This window comes from Bos indicus x Bos taurus, chromosome 7 (assembly GCF_003369695.1).
Source record: "Bos indicus x Bos taurus breed Angus x Brahman F1 hybrid chromosome 7, Bos_hybrid_MaternalHap_v2.0, whole genome shotgun sequence".
Classification (NCBI taxonomy): domain Eukaryota; kingdom Metazoa; phylum Chordata; class Mammalia; order Artiodactyla; family Bovidae; genus Bos; species Bos indicus x Bos taurus.
In genome coordinates, this window is record NC_040082.1 from 70810080 (window position 1) to 70825156 (window position 15077).

Sequence of the window (15077 nt, forward strand, 5' to 3'; positions counted from 1 at the left end):
TGGAGCCCAAAAAAATAAAGTCTGACACTGTTTCCACTGTTTCCCCATCTATTTCCCATGAAGTGATGGGAAGGTAGTAGTTGATTTAATAAAGATAAATGATCAGTGTTTCCAGAATCAGCTCAGAGACCGAGCTGATAAAAGATGTCAAAAAGGAGAGCCAGTGGGTGGTGGCCCTTGCTGGGGACCCTCCAGTGGACCCAAGGGGACAGAAGTGGCTCTTAGTCCAGCACATGCATATTGAGGCAAGTTCAAGGATTTAATATGAAGCTAAGAAGCAGATAATGCCAGAAAACAAGCAGTCATTGGTATACATTTAGTAAGTGGGGCAGCATTTCCTTCTCCTACTGCTGCTAAGATGGCAGAAATTAGTCAAATTCAGTAGGAAATGTAATACACCAAAGGTCAGTAAGTGAGGGTCCTGGAAAAATGAAAGATAACACCAACAAATGCTGACCTGGAACAAGGATTCCAAGAAGGAGTTTCAAATGCTAGTGTGATTATGCAGCTTCCAGAGAGAATTGTAGCAGGAAATAATGAACATTCCATTTTCAAGACCAGCAGATTTCAAGACCAGACCGTACACAGTCAACTCCCTTTAAGCCTATGGCACTAAAAACACCACCTCCTGTACTTACCCTAAGTGAAAGACCACTAGATTTTCTGGATTTAGAAGGACCTCCTCCATCCCCTCAAAATGAAAAAATCCATGCACTTGGCAGGCTAAAAATAAAGCTCTCTATGAATGAAAATGTTGTTCACCAAAATGGCCAGCTGGTTAGAACTGACTCCATGTATGGCTTTTCAAATATATATGCAATGATTGAAGGAACTTCAGGAGACATGACAGTTGTAGATACAGCTTGATTATGACTACAGATAAATTAAATAGATGTCTGCAGCTTCTGGAAGAGGAGAACAAAGAACATGCTAAAAATAAATGGTCGTGTATACTGTAGCATTCTGGCTGCTTAATAGCTGGCTCTGGTTTTGCTGCTAGAGGTAACCTCAACTCAGAAATGTTGTCTCAATAGCTGGAAATATAAAGAATTTGCAAACTTAAAAAAAAAAAAAGATGTCAAAGAGTCACTTAAGTCATCTGGTTGGCTGCTTTGATGACTACTGTCAAATTCCAGAATTATTTTCCCTTTTCAGAAGAAAGCAATTTCAGCATGATACTACTTTAAGAAGAATTATCAGTGTAATATATGAAAGGGGACAGAGAAACTAAGGAGAAAAGAGTGTGTGTCTCTCAAAGGGCCCAAACAAAAAGGAATCAGTTCACAGACAAGAATCTCTTATGAATCTCATTAGAGATCCCCATTATTTGAACTCAAGGCAGGGACTGCTTTCTAGTAGTGGGGTTGAGCATCAAGAGTGGCTCAGATGGACTAGAAGAGATCCATCTCAAATCTGGAGGACTGGTTCTCCAAGCTGACGAAGAGGGAGGATTGAGAAAAGCCCCTACAGTTCCTTGGAGCCCCACAACTGGGAATTGGGAAGAAGTTGGAAAGCCCAGTTAGAGGGCTGATGGTGACTGAAGTGCTTGAGTCTGTTAACAATCTCTTTTCCAGTGTCCTCTTTGCACTAATAACAGAAGCTAGGAAGTTTTTTGTTTCTTTTAGGAAATTTTATCTGCTGAAATTTAAGATTAAGAATTTTGGCAGTTTTCCTTTTAGGTGACTCATCCAGAGTGTGAGAGAGCTGGTTTATCAGATTAACTAAATCTGGAGTGGACAGTTTCCCATTACACCCTGTTCCTTTTTACTAGATCCTTGTTCAGACCATTAATAATCAGAGTTAAATCTACATGAGTGGGATCAACATCTGAAAGACCAGACTTTTCTTTAAAATAACCTGAAGTTGATTATAATAGTGATGAACAGATTAATCAGATGTTTGTAAGTAAGCATGAGTTTTGTTCCTTTAGTCCAATCATTAAGCTTTGGAAAAGTGCTAGGAATTGCCCAATGAAGTCATCTAGGGATTTCTTGGGCCTGATGGTATAAGTTAGAAGGTTGCTCTCCTGGTTCTAATTCTAGACCTTTCAGGACTTTCCCAATCAGAAATTTTCTTTCAATGCTAGAAACAGCCTTCATCAACAAGCTTATGATCTAACTGATATAGATCAAAGAAACAAGATTGGTAAGACTGATATATTAAATTCCTTAGCAAATCTGCAAGGATCTTTGTTTACTTTGAGAAACACTTTGAATAATGCTTACAGTTCAGTTTTAGTCCAAAGAATATAAAAATTTAAGAGTTTAACCTCTGGATTCTCAGAAGGCTTACTTAATTCAAAGGGACAGGTTCTGAGGGATTCAGAAGAAAATGGGATGAGGAGAGCTTCAGGAGGAAAGGGAAGTTCAGTGAGAAAATTAGTGTGGGGAAACTGAGGGTACAGAGGAGGAATAGGCAGTATAAAGGGGGAAGGGAAAAGGTGACCCTGGAGGCAGGGTCTGAGCACAAGTCCCCAGAAGAGGGGAGCAAGACAGTGCTAGAGGCAAAGCCTGAGACAAAGAGGCTGGGGAAGAAGAACGTGAGTCTTCAGGAGCTGTTTTATCTTTCTTTAATCATTTGTTTGCCTCAGTTGATCTTAAAAATCTTCTTTTGCAGAAAGGCAATTTTAGAACCCCTGATCACCACCCTACACTGGGTCATTTGCCCCTTCCAAGACAATCACAAGGCTCTGTCATGTCAGGTTCTTAGCTGTGTGCAATAGAGGGTTGTGGTTTGTTTGTTTTCATCTCTCCTGTAGCATTGAGGAGGACAGGAAATTGAGCTCAGAGCCCCACTGAGGTAGATTCTATTAGCTGTTGCTCAATTTCAAGTTTCTTGTTTCTATGTCCAGATTCAGAGTCTGCATGAGTATATCTTATTCCAGAAGTGCAGTGAGGAGGCTGCAAATGGAAGCATCTGTTATTTTCTGGGAAGACTGTGTTATTTCTTCCCAAGACCATAAAGTGGGGAAACTCCTAAAACATAAGATAGAGGCTCAGCTGCTGAGAAACTGAAAGGATAGATGATGGGTTCTAGAGGGCCCTGCATACTTCAGCTTATACAAAGAGGAAGCACTGGAGACCATGCATGCCATCTGCCCTGGATTGCCACTCTAATGTGCTGTGCTTAGTCGCTCAGTCGTGTCTGACATTTTGTGAACCCATGGACTGTAGCCTGCCAGGCTCCTCTGTCTGTGGGGATTCTCCAGGGAAGAATACTGGAATGGGTTGCCATGCCATCCTCCAGGGGATCTCCCAACCCAGGGATTGAACTCAGATCTCCTGCACTGCCGGCAGATTCTTTACAGTCTGAGCCACCAGGGAAGCCCTTCCACTCTAATTGTTTTATAGTTGTTGATGCCACAAAGCATGTGTTCAACTTGACAGTCAGCTAGATTGCCACAGGGAGTTGCCATCTAGGTGAAAGAAGATGCCAGCTTTAAGGGTCCCTAACAGGTATTTTGTCGGGGAAGGCAATGGCAACCCACTCCTGTACTCTTGCCTGGAAAATCCCATGGACAGAGGAGCCTGGTAAGCTGCAGTCCTTGGGGTCGCGAAGAGTCGGACATGACTGAGTGACTTCACTTTCACTTTTATGCATTGGAGAAGGAAATGGCAACCCACTCCAGTGTTCTTGCCTGGAGAATCCCAGGTATAGGGGAGCCTGGTGGGTTGCCGTCTATGGGGTCGCACAGAGTCAGACACGACTAAAGCGACTTAGCAGCAGCAGCAGCAGTAGGTGTTTTGTCAAGGATACCATTGAGAAGAGTTGGCATTTTAAGCAGATATGAGAGGTGTGGATGGCAGTGAATAAGACAGAGGACAGGAGACATTGATCTTGGTCCAGAGATGGTGAAAGTGGAACCAGCAAAAAGTGGACTACAGCAGCTTAAATGATGGGTAAACAAAATGTGATCTATCCATACATTATATATTGTTCACTCATAAAAGACATAAAGGGGTGAACACTGCAGTATGGATGAACCTTGAAGACATTACACTAAGTGAAAGAAGCTAGTCAAAAAAAAGCCAATATTATATGATTCCATTTATATGAAACGTTAAATACAGCAAATTCGTAGAGACAGAAAGTGGATTAGTGATTGTTTAAGGCTGGAGGTGGGAGGAAAAAGTGACACTCTATTGCTGTTTTTTGTTTCTTTATATTCTCAGTATGCTAAGACATCATTTTTCTTTTTTTAATGTAAATGAAATATTTATTTCAACTAAACAGCAAAGAATGTCAGACTACATATAAAAGCCATATTCAACTATATGCTATCAATAAAAGATGCATTTTTCTTTTTATTTTTTTATTGAATGATAACTACTTTACAGAATTTTTTTGTTTTCTGTCAAACCTTAGTATGAGTCAGCCATAGGTATACATATATCCCCTCCCTTTTGAACCTCCCTCCCATCTCCCTCCCCATCCCATCCCTCTAGGTTGATACAGAGCTCCTGTCTGAGTTTCCTGAGCCATACAGCAAATTCCTGTTGGCTATCTATTTTACATATGGTAATGTAAGTTTCCATATTACTCTGCCCATACATCTCACCCTCTCCTCCCCTCTCCCCATGTCCATAAGTCTATTCTTTATGTCTGTTTCTCCACTGCTGCCCTGTAAACAGATTCTTCAGTACCATTTTTAAGATTCTGTATATATGCATTAGAATATGATATTTATCTTTCTCTTTCTGACTTACTTCACTCCGTATAATAGATTCTAGGTTCATCCATCTCATTAGAACTGACTCAAAGGTGTTTCTTTTTGTGGCTGAGTAATATTCCATTGTGTATATGTACCACAACTTCTTTATCCATTCATCTGTCGATGGACATCTAGGTTGCTTCCATGTTCTAGCTATTGTAAATAGTGCTGCAGTGAACAATGGGATACATACGTCTCTTTCAATTTTGGTTTCCTCAGAGGGTATATGCCTAGGAGTGGGATTGCTGGGTCATATGGTGGTTTTATTCCTAGTTTTTTAAGGAATCTCCATACCTCTTCCATAGTGGCTGTATCAATTTACATTCCCACCAACAGTGCAAGAGCGTTCCCTTTTCTCCAGGGAAGTTTAAATCATTTGTAAGAGGGCAATCTTCCATGTTCTGTTTTTCTCTGCCCAATCAACCTGCTTTGTTCTTTGACTCAGGCCCCTTCCCTCCGTGCATGCACATCCTTTAGCCAAGATGGATTTTCGCACAAGGGTCTTTGGAAAGTTAGTAAAACTTATTATGGTTTGGCGCCCCGTCCCTTTTTGACCCCACAGAACCTTTCTGCACATGCGCAGTCAAGGTCTCCCTGACCCCAACGATGAGAAATACGTGACCTCTTGATCTTTTACCCAGGCAGTGCTTAATCCCTCTCTGTCCCTGTCATTATTCTTATCTTAAAGTGTCCACAGGAGACAAAGTCCAGCTATTTACCCTCTTCTTGTTGTTATTTCTATCTTGAAATATAAACAGGAGGCTGGCTGTAAACTTCTTATCTGGAGTCCATCTATACTCTGCCTTAAGAAATATGAACAGGAGGCTAGTTGTAAATGTCTGGCCTGGAGCCTATCTATCTCCTGCCTCAGGTCCACATAGAAATGCACATGAGGAAGGACCACAGTTTTTAAACATAAAATCCAGGGTCCCTGTGGTTGAGGGGGGCAGGGGCAAATGCTCCTTCAAAATATTTAGGTAACTGGGATCCTATTTCCCAGAAGTTTTTCTCTAGAGTAGAAGGACAATTTACAAAAAGCCCTAACAGCTCAAAAACCCTGAAGGCATTAACACCAGCCAGTTTCAAGGGCACAGCCCAGTCCTGAAAGACTCAGGCTGAATGCTTAATGGCACAGATCTAATAGAAGAGTCCCTGTTCCAAAAGGAATCAAGCTGAAAGTGAGGGAATTCCAGTTGGAACAGCTTGATTTCAAGTCAGGTCAATATGCCAAACAAGTATTTGAAGATAAACAAGGCTTTAATCAGAAAGGACAAAACCTTAATATAGATCATGAATAAAACCTGGAGATCCGCAAAGCAAAGAGGGCAACTCAGATCCAGGAGAAAGACTTAACCTTCAAATCCCAGGGTCCCTAAGAAAAGCATCAAGGATCAGTGAGCTCAGTGTTGGTATCACACCTCTTTGAGCACCCACCTTCCAGTTGTTGGAGGTCTTCTCTGGATCCCTATGCGGGCCAAAAATGCTGACATTAAATAGACTGACAGTTATTTCTCCAGCAAAAATGAGTTTGTTCATGATCATCAAAGAACTGCAATTTGGCATCAGCAACCATGGCAAGCCACATACAATCTTTTGCAATAAAGAGATAACTTATTTATGGGGGGGGGGGGTGTGAAGGAAAGAGTTCAAACTATAGTAGCTTCTCATTGATTGCACTGTTCAGTTTAGTTGCTCAGTCGTGTCCGACTCTTTGCGACCCCATGAATTGCAGCACGCCAGGCCTCCCTGTCCATCACCAACTCCCGGAGTTCACTCAAACTCACGTCCATCGAGTCAGTGATGCCATCCAGCCATCTCATCCTCTGTCGTCCCCTTCTCCTCCTGCTCCCAATCCCTCCCAGCATCTGTAACCATCTTTCATTGACTGAGCCCTTGTAGGCAAGAGAAGAAAGTCTTTCACGTTCCACTATGGTTGTAGCGTGTTAGAGCTCCCCCTTCTGGCCTCCTGGCTCCATTTGTCAACGGTTGAGATTACTGTGTTAATTTTTACAGGCATTATCTTTTGGTTGAGCAATACTAGGTCTTCTGCGGAGAAGGCAATGGGGACCCACTCCAGTACTCTTGCCTGGAAAATCCCATGGATGGAGGAGCCTGGAAGGCTGCAGTCCATGGGGTCGCTAAGAGTTGGACACGACTGAGTGACTTCACTTTCACTTTTCACTTTCATGCATTGGAGAAGGAAATGGCAACCCACTCCAGTGTTCTTGCCTGGAGAATCCCAGGGACGGGGGAGCCTGGTGGGCTGCTGTCTGTGGGGTTGCACAGAGTTGGACACAACTGAAGCAACTTAGCAGCAGCAGGTCTTCTCAATCCTGAACCAGTCAGTTGTTCTATACAAGGTTCTGACTGTTGCTTCTTGACCCCCATATAGGAACTAAAGAACCTCTTGATGAGGGTGAAGGAGGAGAGTGGAAAAAGCTGGCTTAAAATTCAACATTCAAAAAACTAAGATCATGGCATCTGGTCCCACCACTTCATAGCAAATAAAAGGGGAAATGGTGGAAGCAATGACAGATTTCCTCTTCTTGGGCTCTAAAATCACTGTGGAATAGTGACTGCAGCCATGAAATTAAAAGACCATTGCTTCCTGGAAGGAAAGCTATGACAAACCCAGACAGTGTATTAAAAAGCAAAGACATCGCTTTGCTGACAAAGGTCCATATAGTCAAGGCTATGGTCTTTCCAGTAGTCATATACAGATATGAGAGCTGGACCATAAAGAAAGCAGAGCGTCAAAGAATTGATGCTTTCGAACTGTGGTGCTAGAGAAGATTCTTGACAGTCCCTTGGGCAATAAGGAGATCAAACCAGTCAATCTTAAAGAAAATCAACCCTGAATACTTTTCAGAAGGACTGATGCTGAAGATGAAGCTCCAATACTTTGGCCACCTGATGTGAAGCGCCAACTCACTGGAAAAAACCCTGATGCTGGGAAAGATTGAAGGCAGAAGGAAAAGATGGCATCAGAGGATGAGATGGTTGGATGGCATCACCGATTCAAGGGACATGAACTTGGGCAAACTCCTGGGAGATGGTGAGAGAGAGGGAAGCATGGTGTGCTGCAGTCCATGAGGTCTCAAAGAATCGGACAAGACTCAGCAACTGAGCGACAACAACAAGCCTCCTGTTCCTCCTGGCAAATTTGCAGCAGGTGTTTCTTCCTTCACAGTTTCTTTGACAATATAACATAGATATATGTTATTATCTCTGTGTCTCTTTCATCACTTTCTGCACATGTCCTAGGAGATAATTATCAGAAAGAAAGCATTTCTCCCCTGTGCAGACACTACTTTCACAAGTCTTCATCTTAAGCAACTTTTACTATTATTCCACACACATGCACACATGCACACACACATCACTTTATTTTCACTTCTCTAATAATAAAAATACAAGGCAAAAAATATGAGAATTGCATCCCTTGCCCAATATTGCTTTCTAGGAGGAGATTATGAGTTTTGTGAGAACTCACTTGACTGTGTGGCCAACTTAGGGCCCCATTCAGTAGCCCTTAAGGTGAAATATCCTTCAAGAAGGTCAAGACCTTTGGGCTTGTTTGGGAAACCCCAGGTGATGCATGGGGCTCTGCCAGACGCCTTGGTTGTGTACTAAGGATATGTTGGTAGGCCACTTAGGCAGGTGTCAGATCAGATCAGTTGCTCAGTCGTGTCCGACTCTTTGCGACCCCATAAATCGCAGCACGCCAGGCCTCCCTGTCCATCACCAACTCCCGGAGTTCACCCAGACTCACGTCCATCGAGTCAGTGATGCCATCCAGCCATCTCATCCTCTGTTGTCCCCTTCTCCTCCTGCCCCCAGTCCCTCCCAGCATCAGAGTCTTTTCCAATGAGTCAACTCTTCGCATCAGGTGGCCAAAGTACTGGAGTTTCAGCTTTAGCATCATTCCTTCCAAAGAAATCCCAGGGCTGATCTCCTTCAGAATGGACTGGTTGGATCTCCTGCAGTCCAAGGGACTCTCAAGAGTCTTCTCCAACACCACAGTTCAAAAGCATCAATTATATTCCACAATAAAACAGACCTTATTGGTAGGTGTTTTTTTTTTAAACTAATAGGTACTCTATTCTGTTGTTCCATGTCCAGTTCTAACTGTTGATTCCTGGCCTGCATACAAATTTCTCAAGAGGCAGATCAGGTGGTCTGGCATTCCCACATCTTTCATAATTTTCCACAGTTTATTGTGATCCACACAGTCAAAGGCTTTGGCATAGTCAATAAAGCAGAAATAGATGCTTTTCTGGAACTCTCTTGCTTTTTCCATGATCCAGCAGATGTTGGCAATTTGATCTCTGGTTCCTCTGCCTTTTCTAAAACCAGCTTGAACATCAGGAAGTTCATGGTTCACATATTGCTGAAGCCTGGCTTGGAGAATTTTGAGCATTACTTTACTAGTGTGTGAGATGAGTGCAATTGTGCGGTAGTTTGAGCATTCTTTGGCATTGCCTTTCTTTGGGATTGGAATGAAAACTGACCTTTTCCAGTCCTGTGGCCACTGCTGAGTTTTCCAAATTTGCTGGCATATTGAGTGCATCACTTTCACAGCATCATCTTTCAGGATTTGGAATAGCTCAACTGGAATTCTATCACCTCCACTAGCTTTGTTCATAGTGATGCTTTCTAAGGCCCACTTGACTTCACATTCCAGGATGTCTGACTCTACGTCAATGATCACACCATCATGATTATCTGGGTCGTGAAGATCTTTTTTGTACAGTTCTTCTGTGTATTTTTGCAATCTCTTCTTAATATCTTCTGCTTCTGTTAGGTCCATACCATTTCTGTCCTTTATCGACCTCATCTTTGCATGAAATGTTCCTTTGGTATCTCTGATTTTCTTGAAGAGATCCCTAGTCTTTCCCATTTTGTTGTTTTCCTCTATTTCTTTGCATTGATCGCTGAAGAAGGTTTTCTTGTCTCTTCTTGCTATTCTTTGGAACTCTGCATTCAGATGTTTATATCTTTCCTTTTCTCCTTTGCTTTTCGCTTCTCTTCTTTTCACAGCTATTTGTAAGGCCTCCCCAGACATAGGCAGGTGTAGTCACTGGCATCATATCAAGATGTGATTGTAGCACTCCAACCTGGGCTCAGTGGCCCTTCCCCATGGGACTTACTCATTGTGCCCTGAAGAAGATGCCCAGGGGCTCCAGATGTCCCAAAGGTGCCAAGTCCTCCAGTGGCTCTCCAGAGACCAGGCAGAAGAAGCAGACCCAAACTCATCAAGGACTCTAGGAGCTGCCACTGGAATTTTCATCTAAGAGCAGGGGGCTTCCTGGGATGGAGTGACCCTAACCCTCGTTCATCCTCTCCCCATCCCCCATCTGCCACAGGATGCTAGCAACAACATCGCACTGTGAGAGAGCATAGAAGTCTCTAGGAGTCTCAGTAGAATACCATGATGCTCTGTTTGCATAATGACCCAGAGGTCAAGGGCATCTGTCACCCCACATTCCCCCCAGAAACCAGTCAGAGGAGTTAATGTGTCCCAGCTTTTAGAATGTGCTCAGGAGCACCTGATTTATGCTCATAATTTCCTCTAACTATCCTGTACAAAGGAAAGAGCATATTTATAACTGATCTATTAGGCCCTTGTCCAAATTGGTCAACAGTGTCTTCTCTGGATATGCTTCTATTGATCAATTCACTCTTGTTTTGTTGGGACCAAAGTATTTTACTTTTGAACTAAGGCAAATGCTGTCAACTTTTTAAAAATTTGTATATTATACCTCATAGGAAGAAGGTTGTCACCCCCAAAATAACCATTGAATTTGGGGAAAGAATTTACTTGTCCTTTTTTTTTTTTTTACTGATTTCAGGGAAAAAATAAGACAAGACTATAATTTTTTTAATCTTCATTGCACTTTTGTCTCTAGATTTCTTCCTATACATCAACAGGGCATCTTCATCCCACTTCAGGATCTAAGCATATAACATCCTCTGTCCTTGAATGTTCTCTAAAAAGAAAGTTTTGGGGGGTCAACTTGTTTGTTTTTAAAATTTTTTATTGGAGTGTGGTCAGGAAGATGCCCTGGAGGAAGAAATGGCAACCCATTCCAGTATTCTTGCCTGGAGAATCCCATGGACAGAGGAGCCTGGTGGGCTAGTCCATAGGGTCTCAAAGAGTTGGACACGACTGAAGTGACTTAGCACACATGTAGTTGATTTACAAAGTTGTGTTCGTTTCAGGCGTACAGCAAAGTGAGTCATTTATACATATATCCATTTATTTTTTAGATTCTTTTCCCATATAGGTCATTACAGAGTATTGAGTAGGGTTCTCTGTGCTATACACTAGGTCCTTATTAGTTATCTATTTTATGTAATGTAGTGTGTATTTTTCAATCCCAGTTTCCCAAATTACCCCTCCCCCTCCACCCTCGGTAACCAAAAGTTTGTTTCTACATCTGTGACTCTATTTCTGTTTTGTAAATAAGTTCTTTTAACATATTTTAGATTCCACATATAAACAGTATCACATGATATTTGTCTTGCTCTGTCTGACTTACTTCACTCAGTATGACAATCTCTAGGGGCATCCATGTTGCTGCAAATGGCATTATTTTAATCTTTTAATGTCTGAATATTAATAATATTACAGTATAACAATTTACATTCCCACCAACAGCGTAGGAGGGTTCCCTTCTCTCCACACCCTCCAAGGATTTATTGTTTGTGGATTTTTTGATGACATCCATTTTGACTGGTGTGAGGTGATATCTCATTGTAGTTTTGATTTGCATTTCTCTAATAATTAGTGATGCTGAGGATCTTTTCATGTGACTTTGGCCTTCTCTATGGCTTCTTTGGAGAAATGTCTATTTAGGTTTTCCACCCATTTTTTCATTGGGTTGTTTGTTTTCATGATGTTAAGTCTTATAAGCTGTTTGTAAATTTTGGAGTCAGATCAGTTGGTTCAGTTCAGTTCAGTCACTCAGTCGTGTCCAACTCTTTGTGACCCCATGAATCGCAGCACGCCAGGCCTCCCTGTCTATCACCAACTCCCGGAGTTCACTCAGACTCACGTCCATCGAGTCAATGATGCCATCCAGCCATCTCACCTCTTCTCCTCGTCCCCTTCTTCAGCACTCAGCTTTATTTATGGTCCAACTCTCACATCCATACATGACCACTGGAAAAAACATAGCTTTGACTAGATGGACCTTTGTTGACAAAGTAATGTCTCTGCTTTTTGATATGCTGTCTAGGTTCGTCATAGCTTTTCTTCCAAGGAGTAAGTGTCTTTTAAAGAATTTCATGGCTGCAGTCATCATCTGCAGTGATTTTGGAGCCCAAGAAAATAAAATCTGTCACTGTTTCTAGTCACATCATTTGCAATTATTTTCTTCCAGTCTGTGGGTTGTTTTTTCATTTTGTTTAGTTTCCTTTGTTGTGCAAAAGCTTTTGAGTTTAAGTAGGTCCTATTCGTTTATTTTTGTTTTTATTTCCATTATTCTGGAAAAAAGATTGGAAAGCATATTGCTGCAAACTACGTCAGTGAGTGTTGTGCCTATGTTTTCCTCTAGGAGTTTTATAGTGTCCCATCTCACATATAAGTCTTTAATCTATTTTAACCTTATTTTTGTGTAAGCTGTTAAAGAATTATCTAATTTCAGTTGTTACATGTAGCTGTTCAGTTTTCCCAGCACCATTTGTTGAAGAGACTATCTCCAATATTGTGTAGTCTTACCTTCCTGTCCTAGTTTAATTGGCCATAGAGCATGGATTTATTTCTGAGCTTTCTATCCTGTTCCATCAATCTGTATTTGGTTTTGTGCCAGTACTATACTGTTTTGACAGTCTCTTCAACAAGAGGTGCTGTGAAAACTGGACAGCTACATGGAAAAGAATGAATTTAGAACACTTTATGACACCACACACAATGGATTCAAGATCTAAATTTAAGACCAGAAACTATAAAACTCTTAGAGGAAAACATAGGCAGAACACTCTCTGACATAAATCACAGCAATATCCTCTATGATCCACCTCCTTAAAGTAATTAAAGCAATTAAAGTAATTAAAGCAATATCCTCTATGATCCACCTCCTAAAGACATTTAAAAATAAACATATGGGACCTAATTAAACTTAAAAACTTTTGCACAACTAAGGAAACTATGAGAAAGGTGAGAAGACAACTCTCAGAATGGGAGAAAATAATAGCAAATGAAACAACTGACAAAGACTTAATCTCCAAAATATATAAGCAGCTCAATACCAGAAAAACAAACAACCTAATCAAAAAGTGGGCAGAAGACCTAAACAACATCTCTCCAAAGAAGACATACAGATGGCTAATAAACACATGGAAAGATGCTCAACATTATTAGAAAAATGCAAATCAAAATCGCAATGAGGTATCGTCTTACACTGGTCAGAATGGCCATCATCAAAAAGTCAACAAACAATAAATGCTGGAGAGGGAGTGGAGAAAAAGTAACCCTATTACACTGTACACATGTACCACAGTGTTCATTGCAGCGCTATTTACAATAGCCAGGACATGGAAGCAACCTAGATGTCCATCGGCAGATGAATGGATAAGGAAGTTGTGGTGCATATATACAATGGGGTATTACTTAGCTATAAAAATCAATGCATTTGAGTCAGTTCTAAGGAGGTGGATGAACCTAGAGCCTATTACACAGAGTGAAGTAAGTCAGAAAGAGAAACACAAATATCATATATTAATGCATATATGTGGAATCTAGAAAGATGGTACTTATGATCCAACATGCAGGACTGCAAAGAAGACACAGGCATAAAGAATAGACTTTTGGACACAGTGGGAGAAGGAGAGGGTGGGATGATTTGAGAGAATAGCATTGAAGCAGATGTATTACCACATGTAAAATAGATAGCCAGGGGGAGTCTGACATATGACCTACAGAACCCAAAGCTGGTGCTGTGTGACAACCTGGAGCATGGGGTGGAGAGGGAGATGAGAGGGCTGTTCAAGAGGGAAGGGACACATGTATGCCTGTGACTGATTCATGCTGATGTATAGCAAAAACCATTACAATACTGTAAAGTAATTATCCTCCAATTAAAGTAAATAAAATTTAAAAAAATTATATAGCTTAAAATTTCCAAGAAAAAAAAATTGTGAGGAGAATAGGTCAAGTGCCAAGGTCTCAGATGCCAGCCAAGAGCCAAGGTGAAAGTAGGTCTTTCTGAAAAGAGCAGCTTCAGGCCTGCTATGTTAACATTTTTTTGCACATTGTTTCGGCATCTGGTCCCATTACTTCATGGGAAATAGATGGGGAAATAGTGGAAGCAGTGTCAGACTTTATTTTTTTGGGCTCCAAAATCACTGCAGATGGTGACTGCAGCCATGAAATTAAAAGATGCTTACTCCTTGGAAGAAAAGTTATGACCAACCTAGATAGCATATTGAAAAGCAGAGACATTACTTTGCCAACAAAGGTCTGTCTAGTCAAGGCTATGGTTTTTCCAGTGGTCATGTATGGATGTGAGAGTTGGACTGTGCAGAAAGCTGAGCGCCAAAGAATTGATGCTTTTGAACTGTGGTGTTGGAGAAGACTCTTGAGAGTCCCTTGGACTGCAAGGAGATCCAACCAGTCCATCCTAAAGGAGATCAGTCCTGGGTGTTCTTTGGAAGGACTGATGCTAAAGCTGAAACTCCAATACTTTGGCTACCTCAAGCGAAGAGTTGACTCACTGGAAAAGACTCTGATGCTGGGAGGAATTGGGGGCAGGAGGAGAAGGGGGTGACAGAGGATGAGCTGGTTGGATGGCATCATTGACTCAATGGACATGAGTTTGAGCAAACTCCCAGAGATACTGAAGGACAGGGAAGCCTGCCACACTGCAATCCATGGGATTGCAAAGAGTCAGACATGACTGAGCAACTGAACAATAAAAAAAATAAATTTTAATGAGTAGCTAAATTTGTAAATGCAGAATCCCCACAAACAATGAGGATTGGTTATATACAAGTATTTATTGGTATTTATTGGACATTTTTCCACAATATATTGCAACGAAAAGTTACAACATGAAACAAGTAAAACTGTGGAACTTTGTTGCTTTATAAACAGGAATAAAGCAAAGATGTCCCTTATCATTCCTTCCTAGAAAGACAAGGTGGTGAAATAGAACAAAGAACACAGCCCTTGGATCTAGGAAAGAACTCTCACTGGTGGTGAATTCGGATGAGATTCAAATAGAGGTCAAACACTAGCTTATGCAGTAGCAGGAAGCACTTGAATAGTATAGGGGCAATAGCAATTATAAGAATTATTGAGTTGTCTGCCTTGGGCTTCCCTGGTGGCTCAGAGAGTAAAGAATCTGCCTGCAATGCCAGAGAC

At 41.5% G+C, this 15077-nt stretch overlaps 1 pseudogene; it reads left to right on the top strand.

The window, feature by feature from the left end:
• Positions 1-328: 328 nt before the first annotated feature.
• Positions 329-1000, top strand: LOC113896322 (annotated as a pseudogene).
• The last annotated feature ends 14077 nt before the right edge of the window (positions 1001-15077 follow it).